At 43.1% G+C, this 13,777-nt stretch overlaps 1 long non-coding RNA gene across 1 annotated transcript; it reads right to left on the bottom strand.

Annotated features, from left to right (window-relative positions):
• Positions 1-5,855: 5,855 nt before the first annotated feature.
• Positions 5,856-13,177, bottom strand: LOC138923262 (uncharacterized). Its single transcript, XR_011436653.1, has 3 exons — positions 13,051-13,177; positions 8,964-9,121; positions 5,856-6,268 (listed from the first exon to the last, which is right to left on the bottom strand). It is a non-coding gene; the product is annotated as an uncharacterized lncRNA (long non-coding RNA).
• Positions 13,178-13,777: the final 600 nt, after the last annotated feature.

The following is a 13,777-nucleotide window of genomic DNA, read 5'->3' as shown; positions in this document are numbered from 1 at the left end:
TGACAATGAATAAACCTGGCTTTTGCCAACAAAAAGAAGAGTTTGGATCAAGAACCAATGGTTGAAAAAAATAAGTAGATAGATAGATATGGATAGATAAGAGAGAGAGAAAGAGAAATTTTGAGATAATTTCATGGCCAACAGGTATTTTCCCCTTCCCGCTCCCAGAGCTGAGCACAGTGCTATCGGAGGAAGAGGAAGCAATCGAATGGCCTAGGGAGGTCAGTTGTAGTTCAAGATCCAGTGATTGATCACGCCCTTCCTAATCCTGATGCTGACGCAGCTCCCTAGAGCAGCATCTCCCCAAAAAGAGAAGTGGAAGCTGCTCAGCATCTGCAAAATGTACCTAGCAATCCATGCTGGGGAGAAATGCTCATCTATGGCTGCACTGTTTTTTCAATTGAAAGGAAGACTATAAAATTATCATAATAATCTCTATTTTATAGTATTTTATGATTGACAAAGTACCTTTACTATACTTATCTTTCTTGACCCAGCCACTCTGTGAAGCAAGCAGAGAAAGTTTCTGTTGGTGGTTGGTGGGTTGTTTTTTGGATATTTCCCATTTTAAAACAAAAAAAACTGAGTCCTAAGGAAAGTAAATGCCTTCAGTAGGATCACACAGGTCATTAGAGGCAGGTGGGATCAGAACTCAGCTCCCCTATCTTGGTCCATTTCTTTACCCATCACTCTATGCATGTGCGTTCACTGCTCAAAGGGCTCTGCAGAAGGCTCCCATTAGAAATGTCTGACCCGGAGTCAGGCACAGGAGGGTTAGAAGCATGCTTGTATGTATTTTGTTTGTTTGCTTGTTTTGCTTTTTATATACCATGTAATCTTGATCAAATCATTACCTCTGCTGTGAAATCTAGGTTTCTTTTCCAGTGATTTCCTCAGGGTTAATACAATGACTCAACATTGCAAGAACAATGAAAGAGACATAGTCTGCCCTCAGATTCTGATTCAAAATCAACTCACATCTAATGAGTATCAGCTACATGTCAGGTATTAATAGGTATCCTTTGTTTTTTGATCCCTACAATGAGCTCAAAATGTAGATATAATTTTCCCCATTTTACAGAGGAGGAAACTGAGATCGAAAGTGGTAAAGTTACTTGCTCAAGGCAGCACAGCCACCAATTGCCTTGATTGCTAAATACAAGGGTGAAACGAATGGAATTGGTAATATGTCCTATGGAAATTGGGGGGGAGGTGAAATCGTGTCCACTCGGAGTCTTTCAGCAAGTGTGTGTTCAATGCTGAAGGACCACAGAGGCAATCCTAGGAGCTTGAAGACGAGTGGGACAAGGATCTCCCAGCCTCCCTTTGTAGGAGGGGATGGCACACCTGGGCTGTCTTTTGGGCAAATAAGGACAAAGTGGATAGTGATACAGAGCTCAGGAAGCCAAGATTCCAGACTGTTTTAACTGGACACTGCCAAGGAGAAGGAGACCCAGGTCGGAGGGAAGAGAGTGTGGGAGAGCAACCAGCCAGTGTGGGCTGGGTTTTAGGAAGAAGTTTGGGGAAATGTTGAGAGAGTGAAACATGAGATTAAAGACAGCTGCTGTGCTTTGTGAGACGGTGCAAGAATGAGAAGGAAAGAAATGCCTAGTGCCCTGGGAGGCAGTGCAGGCTGTTGGGGCCAAGCCCCACTGCCAGGGTTCCCCCGGGGCCCCCCACTTACACTGCAGAAAATCACAAGCAAGTTGTTCACCCTCGCTCGTCCTTAGATTGGTGATCTGTGAATAAGGAACACTAATAAGAAGAGTGCTGGTGAAAATGAAATGAGACAATCTGTGCAAAGTGCTTGGTGCTTAAGAACCTAAATTGGTGTAGGGGACACTGCTGTCACCCACCCTTAGGAGCTGTTTGAGAGAAGTTAGCAATGATTTAAACTACTCTTCAGCGCTTTCTTAGATTTGGGACTTGCATTTCCTCGGAATGTGTCAGCAGGTAGATAGGATCAGAGGAGAGTCGCTGTTTTAAACAGGATGGTCTGAGAAGGACAAAGTCCAACAGAAATGCAGAGGAAATGAAGAAGAGTTGTGCCAGTAACCTGGGGGAAAGGGTTCTAAGCAGATGGCACATCAAGGTCAAAGGTCCTTGTACATGACCCAGAACAGCAAGAAGCCTGTTGGTAGAGAAGAGAGCAAGGGGAGCAAGGGGAGGAAGTGAGGTGGAGCAATGGCCAAGTAGGGGATCAAGTAACACCTTGGAAGCTGTGGTCAGATCGTAGCTGTCATTGCAAGTGCAATGGGAGGACAGACACGAGAGAGTTTTGAGCACCTGTTTTACATTTTAAATTCCTCATCTGGCAGCTGTGCGCTTCAGAGACAGCAGGACAAGCAGAGTGGAAGCAAGGGTAGCAGGTAGGAGCCTTCTTGAGTCTTTGACAGGACGGTGGGGGCCTGGGCCATGGAAGTGGAGAGATGTGTTCAGATTTGGAATCATTTTTAAGGGAAAGCCAACAGAATTCGTTGATCAATTGGATATGGCATATACATGAAAATTGAAGATTGACATTTGGGCTTGAGAAATTAATTGGGTATGACTGCCTTAGTAATTCATACAGTCATCTCCCTATATTGGACATTCAGGTCGTTTTCAGAATGTTTGGTATTTTAAGACAATGGTGTAATAAATATTCGTATACATTTATTTTTAAAAAGGAATAACTATTTCTCAGAAACAGATTCGCAGAACTAGTCTTTCTGGATCAACATTTTGCACTTTTAAGAAAGATTGCCAATTACTTTCGAGAGAGGTTGTAATCGTCCATAATCCTGACAACTTGTGTGACAGTACTATTTCCCCACTCCCCTGTCAGCAAACGATGTTTTAATGGTTTAAATGTCTTCCAGTTTGCCAATCTGATGGGTGAAATACAGTGTTTCAATTGTTTTCCCTAACTCCTAGTAAGGTATGTATCTTTCTGCATGTTATTGACAAATTGTATCTCTTTTTCTCTTGTTTGTTCATAAACTCTACTTATTGTAGGCGATTTTTCTTATTAATCTCTAAGAGCTCTTGGCATACAAAGACTAGTAACCCTTTTTTTTATATAATCTCATGTTTCCTCTTCATTTATCCTTTTGCTCCGAACTTTATTTATATCTTGTGCCATAATAAATTTTTAGGTTTTATGTAGTCAAATCTGTCCATTTTTCTTTTATCATTATTGGGTTTCCTTAAAAAATTAAAAGAAAAACATAGTAGAACAATACATACCAGGACCTTTTTTTAGAAGTAGGTCTTTAAACGTTTTTCCAATTATTTTGTGGCTACTGTTTTGTCCTGGGTTTGCATTTCTTCTTGAGTCAACTTGGTGAATTGTAGATATAAGAAAATCATTTATTTATGTAGTATATTCAGAATTACTAACATAAAGTCGTCCATAATATTTCCTTCACTCTTTAAATCACTTCTTTCTCTAGGGTCTATCCTCTTTCTTCTCATCTTAAACATTTGTATTTTCACTACCTTTATAATTTACATTATCCAGAGTTTGTTCTATCTTATAATATTAAAAGAAATATCTAGTAGATTTATAAATCCATTATATTAGCTTTATGTATTCTAATTTAATAATATCAACATTCATAATTTTCTTCTTGCTTTCCTCAGGTGTATATTTTTTATAACGTCTTGCAATTCCCAGGTTAATTCTTCTCAATTCTTATTGTTTATTTCTGAAAGCATTCAGCGCAGTGACATTTCCCTTGAGAACAACAGTGGCATAAGTTTAATATGCAGTATTCTCATTGTTGGTTCTTTTCTAAGGAGTCTATTATTGCACTTTTGATTTTTTCCTGTTAAACCAAGAATTATTTAAGGTCATTTTTTAATTTAAAACTTTTACTGTTAATTTTAATTTATACTGCATTATGGTTCACGAAAATCCTCCTCTGGTTAAGTCCGGGAGAAAGAACATTAGAAGAAACCAAATATGTGAACAGCTGTGGGTAAGGCAAATTGAAAAAAAATATTGATCCACCTCTTACAATCTTGTACCCCTGCAGCAATTGCTGTCCGCTGCACAGCTGCAGGAGCACAGGAAAGCCTACTGAGGTGCTCTGTGAAAGGATAATCTGGGAAGCTCAGAAACCTTCATCTGTTCATCCTTAAAATATGCACATGGGTTTGCTTGGTTGTCTCCTCTTCCTGATCATGCGGGTAAGGAAATTGAGCACAGACTCGATGCTCTAGTGACCCCATTTCAGGTTTGCAAGATCCACTGCCCGCCTAGCTCCACAGCTCTCAAGAGAAGAGGAGGTGGTGGTGTCCAGAGCAAGCCATAACCGCCTACAACACAAGCAAGATTAAGAGGCCCCAAACGCCTGGTCGCCAGTGGTAGCCGCCACCTGTATATGTTGAGAGAGAGGGCAGGAGGGAGAGCAGCAGTAGCCCAAGTGCCTAAAGTCAGCTTAATGGCTGGGCATAATGGAGCTTGCACAGACTCCCAGAGATGACCCAAAGTGGCCTTCTGATAGCAACAGTTTCACCTTGAAATTTTCCCCTTTCTAAGGAAACACAAAGTCCTGGCAGGATATCATTTTAAATGGATGACTTTGTGCCAGGCTCAACATGAGTATAATCTAGAGGTCAACTCAGGGCTCTCTGCCCCTTGCATTCTAGACTTAAATTACTTGAATTACAGCACCCCACACATATTGCATTGGACCTCAGTTTCCAATGTCTGGAGAAGTCCAAAGTTTGTTTCTTAGCTATAATCCTCCCCAGGTTCCTGTGAAATCACAGAGCTGTATAGTCTCGAGTTCTGCCTTCCCAACCACTCACAGGCAGAATCAGCCTTTCCCCAGCATCCACAGGAGAGCCAGTCACACCAGGCTTCTCCAATTATTTCAGATCTGGGTAGGGGTCATTACATCAAGGACACAGCATTCTGCCATCATGCTCATCCTGTCTGCTGAGATCTCTCCCTTTCCCCATTCCTCACCACCTTTCTCCCGAATACCCCATTTCTCAGCAAAATTTCTTTTCTCTCTGTTATGCAAAGTATCTTTCCCCTTCGGAAGCCTCAGCACCAACAGCTCAGCCAGGCCCTGGAGGCTCAGTTTCTACTCCAAGTGGGCTAGCACAGGCATTTTCCTAGGAGAGGAGCTGAGACACTCTCTCAGAGGAATTCTATTACCTGCTGCTAAGGGGAACATCTTTTAATTAAAGGAGGAGCATCAAGTTCATGAAGTAGGAATCAAGCAACTCCGTATTAAGTTTCTACTAGATGCAAGGTGCTAAGGATGGCTAGAGCAGTACAAGTTACACCTCCTCTTCAGATGCCCATAGTCTGGGTGGGTAGGTTCAGAGGAGGAAAAGGTCACTTCCTGCTGTGAGCTTCAGGAGGAGAAAGCGTATGATTGCAAATGTGCCATGAATAAGGAGCCAGGGCCCAGGGAAGAGTCCCAAGCCAGGTGACATTCATCTATTCTCACTTCAGCACACATTACTCCACATGTAGGTAAACAGACAATATTTTTCTCCCAAACGAATCATCACCATCCTTCAAAACAAAATGAGAGCAAGCTTGGCAGTGACAGGATGAGAGACATCAGAGCTGGGAAGCAATAACAAAAGATCATAGGCAACAGTAGTTAAAGGTCAAAGAAGCCAATCCAGACTCCTGGAAAGGAACCGATAGAGTAGGTGACCTCACGGTGATTGAAAGCTCTGGAATGCTGGGAGCTCCGGCAGATGTCGTTTTAAGAGTCCACTCGGATGAGTGTAGCATGGGGAAGTGAGAGGGTGGCTGAGATTAATCAGACATTGTCCCCCACCCACCCCCCAAACCACATCTGAGAACAGCAGAGATGGAGTTAGCAGTAACTACAACAGATCAATGACTTCACATGTATTATTTAATTTTCACCATCAATAAGGTAGATATGATTTGATCTCAGTTTATAGAGGTTCAGAGTGATAATGCCACTTGGGCAACCAAGTGACAAAGCAGGATTTCAACAGTGGAGCTGCCATCTCCAGAGCCCTAAATCCAATGACAAATGTCCTTACAAGAGACACACAGAGAGAAGAGGGGGAGCCCTGTGGAGACAGAGGCAGAGATTTCAGGGATGCAGCCACAAGCCCAGGAACACCTGGAGCCGCCAGGAACTGGAGGAGGCAAGGCAGGGTTCTCCCCTGGAGCCGGAGGGATGCGGGCTGGAAGGACCTGGCCCTGCTGACATCTTGATTGTGGACTTCCAGCCTCCAGAACGGTGAGAGAGTGCGTTTCTGAGCCCCAGAGCCTTATAATCTGGTGGGAAAGGTAGACACATAAATGAATAACTCAAAATCCAAGCAGACCATGGTAAGTATGTAAAAAAAAGACTAAACAACACTCATGAGGATTGAAGAGGAGGGAAATGCTATTCTTGCCCTTTCTCTGCCTCATTAAAATTTGCACTGACCATGTCACAGGTGGTATTAAGAGAGAAGATCTATAGCCAGTGAGGAAGAAGAGGACGGACTGCATCTACACTATCAAGAATGAAGAGCAAAGGGTAGACATGTGAGCCACATCCGAATCAAAACTGCAGTGAGACATGTCTCCCTGCCGGTGTGTTCGCTACTCAAAGCAAAAAAAAAAAAAAAAAAAATCATCTTCTTGTGCATCAAGAGGTAATGAGAGGACACTGGACTGGGAGTTAGGAGAACAGGGTTTTCAAGTTCCTTTTCCATCAGCTTGAAGTGTGGTTTGGAGCAAGTTATATATGCCAGGTGGACTCTCTAGGCCAGTGTCTTCGCTGGAAGAAGACTGAAGGATTTCCAACATCCTTTGCCCACCATGAGCACCCAGAGTTTCAGCAGGATGCCCTGGGTTCTGCAGACAGTAACACCCAGAGCAGGAGACTGCCCCTGAGCCTGTGCCCAGACAGAGGACCTCACAGAGCACAGGCCTCCTGTATTTTTTCCACTTGACCACATTCTTATCGGCAGGGTAGTGCTATTGTCGGGTTGCCCATCAGATAGAACATTCCACCACAGGTGGATGCATTTCAGTGAGTCGCCAATAAACTGCAAAGAAATCCCTGCTTCTAGGATCAGATAGCCTGAAATAGCAGAAGTACTTACAGACCTTTAATTTTCGATGCAACTCCACAAAAGAACCAAAAGCAAATGAGAATCCCCTTGGGTGTTCAACTAAGAGTCCCAAGTTTGGTATTAAACTCCAGGATCCTCTGCAGCTTGAGTAAATGTAATTAAATCTAGGTTTGCCCCCATTAGATTTAATTATCATTCACTCAGTGATGGCAATAATAATACTAATAATAAGTTCTTACGTCAGTACTTTTCAGCTTTTCTAATGGCTTTGACATGCTTTATCTCACTTGAGCTTAATAATAACCATGCAGCATAAGTAGGGCAAGTATTATTATCTCCATTAATACTAATAATAGCTAACACTTAGGTAGCCTTTTGCATTTACACAGTACTTTCATACATCTTTTCCCATTGTGCTAGAGGTTGGGTTCCTGGACATCAGAACTGTCTTATTTATCTCTTTGCCCTGCAGTGTTTAGCACAGGCCCAGGCACACAGAAGTCACTCAGTACATGTGCATGACATTTTATATTAATTTGATATTTGTGAAAACTCCATCAGATTGGTAGGCAGATATTTTTATCCCACGTTTTCAGATAGGGAAATTGAGGCTCGGAAAATTCCAGTGACATGTCGAAAGTCACACAGAAGTGTCCAGACCAAGAAAACAGTAGTTTCTAGGTAAGTCCAAAATGTGGTGCTCTTTCCTCCATACCAGTATTTGCCAAATTTTAACACGTAAATAGGTGGTCTGGAAATCCTGTTCAAGTGCTCTTCCGGTTCAGTAGGTCTGGGCAGGGCGTGAGCTTCCCAAGCACTAACTAGCATTCAGGCGATGTGGAGACTACTGGTTTGAGGACCACTTTTTTTTTTTATTTTGATGTATTTTTTCACATTTCTTTTTTTCCCAACTTTATTGAGATGTAATTGACATAGAACATTGTGTAAGTTTAAGGTATATACCATGATGATTTGATATATGTATATATTACGGGATGATTTCCACAATCAGGTTAGCTGTAAGATGAGTAAGTGCTGGGGACTCTAATGTACAGCATGGTGACTAAAGCTAACAGTATAGTTAACACACTTGAGAGTTGCTAACAGGACCACTTTCTCACAGGCAAGTGGACATAGGAGGCCAGGAGCAAGTAAGTGACTTTCCCAAGGTCATCCCCTGAGTTAAATGTAGAAATAGAAGTAGGAGCTACTCCACTGACCCCCATGCTAGCCAAGACTTGTTATAGGCGCGTACCCTCATGATTCAAGAAAACGGCACTCAACGAGTAATTCTCCATTTACTCTCTCCCCATTCACAGCTGGCAAAAGTTTCTGAACCTCTCACACTTAAGAATACTGACTCAGAGTCAAAAAGAACATTTTATTGTTGTTTATCGGACACACACCAAGAAGTGTAAACGGGGTGAAATTGCACTTCAGAAAATCCAGTGGGGCTCCTGTTATGTCACAAAGCTGTCCTGGTTCCCTTCAAACCCAGGATAGTCCTGATCTTATACTTATGTGCCACCTTCCAGGCCCATCTGGCAGAGTGTCTCCAGCCCTTTTGTCAGAGAGGCCTCAGGATCTCCAGTGGTCTAGAAAATCCCCTTCTGGGAGGCACGGACACAGCAGGAGCTGGCCCTAGGTCAGGCCATGCTTGTGAACCAGAAATTCTGATCCTGCCAAACTGGAAACACAAGACAGGAGCTAGTAACCCAGCACCAGACAGGGCCACACGAGCTGGTTGAATAACCTCTCCATGAACTTTACGTCCTTTTCAATTGTCCTGGCCCATCATCAGATCTCAGGCATAGCTCAGGACAGGTTGATTAGTCAAGGCTCCCCAGAAAAGCAGAACCAATAGGATGTATATATAGAGAGAGATTTATTATAAGGAATTGGCTCACCTGATTTGGGAGGTTGATTATTCCCAACATCCGCAGGGTGAGTTGGCGAGTTGGAGACCTGGGAGAGCTGGTGGTTTGGTCTCAGTTTGAGTCCAAAGGCCTGAGAACCAGGAGAGCTGATAGCGTTTTTCCAGTCTGAAGGCCAGCAGCCTCAAGACCTAGGAAAGCTGATGTTTCAGTTCAAGGCCAATGGTAGGAAAAAGCAGATATCCCATTCAAAAACAGATGGGCAGGAAGAATTCTCTTACTCAAGGGAGGGTCAGCCTTTTTGTTCTATTCAGGCTTTAACTGGTTGGATGAGGCCCACCCACATCAAGGAGGGCAATCTGCTCTCCTAGAACTACCAATTTAAATGCTAACCTCATTGAAAATCACCCTCACAGGAACACCCAGAATAATGTTTGACCAAATATCTGGGCAGCCCATGGCCCAGTCAAGTTGACACGTAAAATTAACCATCACACCAGGGCACCAACCACATCTATATGCCGTTCAGTTACAGAGACAAAGTACCTAAAGTCTAACAGACCCTAACACCTGCCACCATGCATTTCCTGTTTTGTAGGATCCCCTCCTTCCTGAAGAAACTTTCTCAATGTGATTAGCTACAATCTGTGGGCCACCTTGTGACCATTGCCCAACGCATATTCCAGAGATACTGGCTGCAAGAGACCACTAGCTAGCAGGGGGGTGGGGCAGAATGGCACATGCCCAAGACAAGATGGCTGATTTCAGTGTGGGATCCTTTCCATGGTGTCCAAGGGCTCATGCAGAAGGATAGGCTCTGACCTTATCTCCAGCCCATTGTTATCCCTGAATACTGGCTCTTCATCCCTAAACTCAACTCCCCCCTCTTCTCATAGCTCAGGAAAAGAGGAAATTTTCTCAAAAATCAGTTGAGCATTAAAAAATGAATAATTATATGGGCTCAGGAGTAGTGGAACTACGTCTGGATGGGAAAGGAGCTGCAAGAGCAGGCACAGCGTCAAGTCAGGGGACTCTCCTGTGTAGTAAGAGGCCACAACATAGCCAGTCCCCAAAGGCTGATGAAAATATATGCTGTACAACTGTGCTCCAAGAAGCCCTCCCTGGCCATGGTCATTCTAGTCTGCATCATCATCAGGCAGAGGACTTGAGAAAACAATGCCAAGTTTCCTTTATCCAACAGGTGACAATAGAGGGTTCTAAAAATAAGGCATGTGCACTAATGGGAAAAAGGTAAAAAGGAGGTCAACTGGGTTGGGTCTGGTCGTCAGAAGTGGGGAATATAATACTCACCGGGAGAAAAAAAAGGTGGCTCAGGCATTCTGCTTGCAAACCCTTTTCCTGGTTTAATCATGAAACCGGCTTCCAGAAATTCTAACCATGGCCACTAGTTGTGCACTACATACGTGCAATATGCGACATTCAAAAAATATGCTCATTATACGCTAGGCACGCTACTAGAAAAATATTTTTTACTGGAAAAAAATACAAAATAACATACTAGTCTGTTCCATTTCTCATGTACATGATCTCATTTAGTCCCTCCAACTGATTTCTGAGTTGTACATTCTAAACCCCATTTAGATATGAGGTGACTGAGACTTGGGGAGGTTCAATACTTTGTATGAGACTGTGTATATAGAAGGTAGCAGAGTTGGTATAACCAAGACAAGTCAACACCTACCTACAAGGGGTACTAAGATCTCTCCCCCAGTGATCTTAAAGTGCCACAGAAGTGTCCCTAGCACGGCTGAATGAGACCATCTTGAAATCTCCAGCATCCTTTTCTATGATGTCTTACCCAACTCATCAAGCATTCAGAACTCTAATGCTCCACCTCGATTTCCTCACCATCATTCACCAAAGTCTACATACAGAAAAATTCTAGTATTCATTATAGGACTATTCAAGGTGAGTGACAGTTGGTTTGTGACCTCTCCCAAGGGTAATTATATATTAAGTCTTCTTTGGAATAGCAAAATGAAGGTCATTGTCCCCTACTGAAGGACCATCATTGAGGAGAGAAGACCTCCTCAAACTGTACCATATCAACTTCTGCCCTCTGCACAAGTCAAGACTTCAAAAGCATATTCAACTATTTTGACTAGCATTCATTCTTTTATTCATTCATGAAGAATTTATTATCCGTTATGTGCCAAAGTCTGAGATATCAGGATGAAAAATGTAGTTTCTGCCCTCAAGAACCCGATGTCCTCCTGAGAGCTGGGACAGAGAGAGAAATACAAAGAAACAGACAACCACAACTCACAATAGAATTCTGGGCTATGGGGGACCTCTAGGAAGGAGTAACTAATATAGCCTGAGTGAAGAGCCATCACAGAAAAGTCATATTCGAGCAGAGCTTTGAAGGATAAGATGGAGTTTCTAGACAGAGAAGAGGAAGAAGAGTGTTGCAAGCAAAGGAAGCTATGCAAACAAAGGCATGAGGATGACATGGTAGACCTCACAGCAAAGAGTAGAACATACCCCACGTGCTCTCTGTCACGGCGTGGATCATGGACCGCCTACTGTGTGCCGGGCACCTTGGGGCATACTAAGTCTTGAACTCTGAGATATAAATTGATGAAATATTAGAGCACAGGATAAGAAAACAATGCCTCAAAAGAGAATAATACCAGCAGTTAGCACAAGGCAGCAAACGGCAATTTACTAGTGAGTGAGATGGACAATAACTGCTTGGAAGTCATTAGCACTGTTCCCATTTAAACCACATCACAACAGGACCATTTCCTCCTAAGAGAAAGCATGTGGCAGACTGTACAATTTAACATGTAGCTTTGGGTCTAGGCGACATAAGGTCAATTTGCATAACCCCGGATGACGTTCTCTCAGCCATCAATTGTCAAGGGCTGTGTGATGCCTCCACGTACTCAGCACTCTAATAGGCGCCATGGGATAAGCAGAATGAGTGAAACACTCAGTGTCTTGTTTCCAGGAGCCTACAGTTGAGTTAATACACATATTTGAATCAATATTGGAGAACAGGTATTGCAGTGTGAGGCAGACTAGAGATTATAAGTGGAGCTGAGAGACGGGTACAGTCAGAGGACATTGCGTGGGGGAGGCAGAACTTGAGATGTGCTTTGAAAGAGTGGAAAGACTTGAAGAAGAAAAGACGGGACATTCCAAGCATGAGAAACAGACTGTCAAGGTGCCAGAAGAAATTCTTCTGACAAATGCAGGTAGAGTAGGACAAACCGTCAGCCTACAGCAGAGATTTTGTGTCAGAGGATAATGGGTAGGATAGCGAATATGAGGCCAGACTTCAACAGGTCCTAACTCAAAGCCTGAGAAGTCTGGACTTGACTTTGTGGGTACTGGGGAGCCACTCAAGGGACTTCTCAGATTCGGGGGTGGACTGATCACAGGCCTTGGGAGGGTGGCTGAATTATTACCAGAGAAAGGATGAGTTGGCACTTGCCTAAGTAGCCTATGGAGTAATGTATCTTCTTTATACTTTGGTAAGTGTACTAGTCAGGATTCTCCAGAGAAACAGAACCAGTAGGATAGATAGATGATAGATAGGTAGACAGACCGCGATTTATTTTAAAATTGGCTCTTGCCAATGGCAGGCTGACAAGTCTGAAATCTTCAGGGCAGGCCAGCAGGCTGGAGACTCAGAGATGAGCTAATGTTGTAACTTAACCCCAAAGGCAGGCTGGAAGCAGAAGTCCCTCCTCTTCAGAGACCTCAATCTTTCTCAATTAAGGCATTCAACTGACTAGTTGCAGCCCACCCACATTATGGAGAGTAATCTGCTCTACGCAAGTTCTATGCATTGAAATGTTAATCTCGTCTAAAAGATATCTTCACAGTGACATTTAGACTGGTGTTTGACCAAATATCTCGGTACTGTGGCCTAGAAAAGTTGACCCGTAAAATTAACCATAACAGTAAGGAGCCCTGTATCGTTCTTACCCCTCAAGCCCTGCCTCCTCTGCCTGCTGCCTCAGTGTCCTGGGGAGTTTGCAGCCTGCTTGGAGTGGATGTTTGACTTTACTTGAAGAAACGGTAAAAAAACAAGCACTCAGTCAACCCAAAGTGAAGCCAGATCTTCCGTCTCAGCAGGAAAATCTCCCACCTTCTTAGATCCGTTTTTCTTGAGGCTCGCGCCAGCTACACCTCTTCTCCTGCTTGGCACACGAGGCCTGAGGTCGACCCTGAGAGCCCGCCTCTTGCACACTCACTGTGGGTCTGCAGAAAACAACCTGCAAAACATTTCACATGAGACTCATGCCATTAGGGCCGTGTTTTGATTTGGTTTGGTTCAAAGATTTCTGAACCAGCTCTCAAAACTTCATTTAGCTTATAATTCATTGTGGTTTGAAATGTCTTATGTGGAGGAGAGAGATGACTTTCATTTAATATTAACCAAGCAGCTTTCCACCACTTCCTCTTTTCCATTGTTTCACTTTAATAAACAATGGATTTAACAAGTTGTTTAAAGTCGGCAGAGCTCTGAAGCATTCTTCTGAGTATTCTGCCTCACACATGACCTGAAGATTTTGCTCAACATCTGTTTAGAAAAACACACTCATACCCAACACACAAGACCCAAACAAACTATGCATTGTTTCTAAGTAATGGTCATAAAGTACTTGATGTTTCTTGAAAGGGAAATACTAAGAAAAAAAATAAAATTGTTTTCCCCCAAATTATTCATGCTGAACAGAAAAAAAGATTGAAGTCAGAAACATTAACCCACAGCTGGTAACTCCCTTTCTAGCCGTAGAGGGATCAGTGATGAAAAACAAGCCTTCTTGGTTAAAATGATGACTGTCTCTACCAGATTCACACGAAAACATCAC

This window comes from Equus caballus, chromosome 2, assembly GCF_041296265.1.
Source record: "Equus caballus isolate H_3958 breed thoroughbred chromosome 2, TB-T2T, whole genome shotgun sequence".
NCBI lineage: Eukaryota > Metazoa > Chordata > Mammalia > Perissodactyla > Equidae > Equus > Equus caballus.
This window is presented reverse-complemented; position numbering and strand designations above follow the sequence as displayed.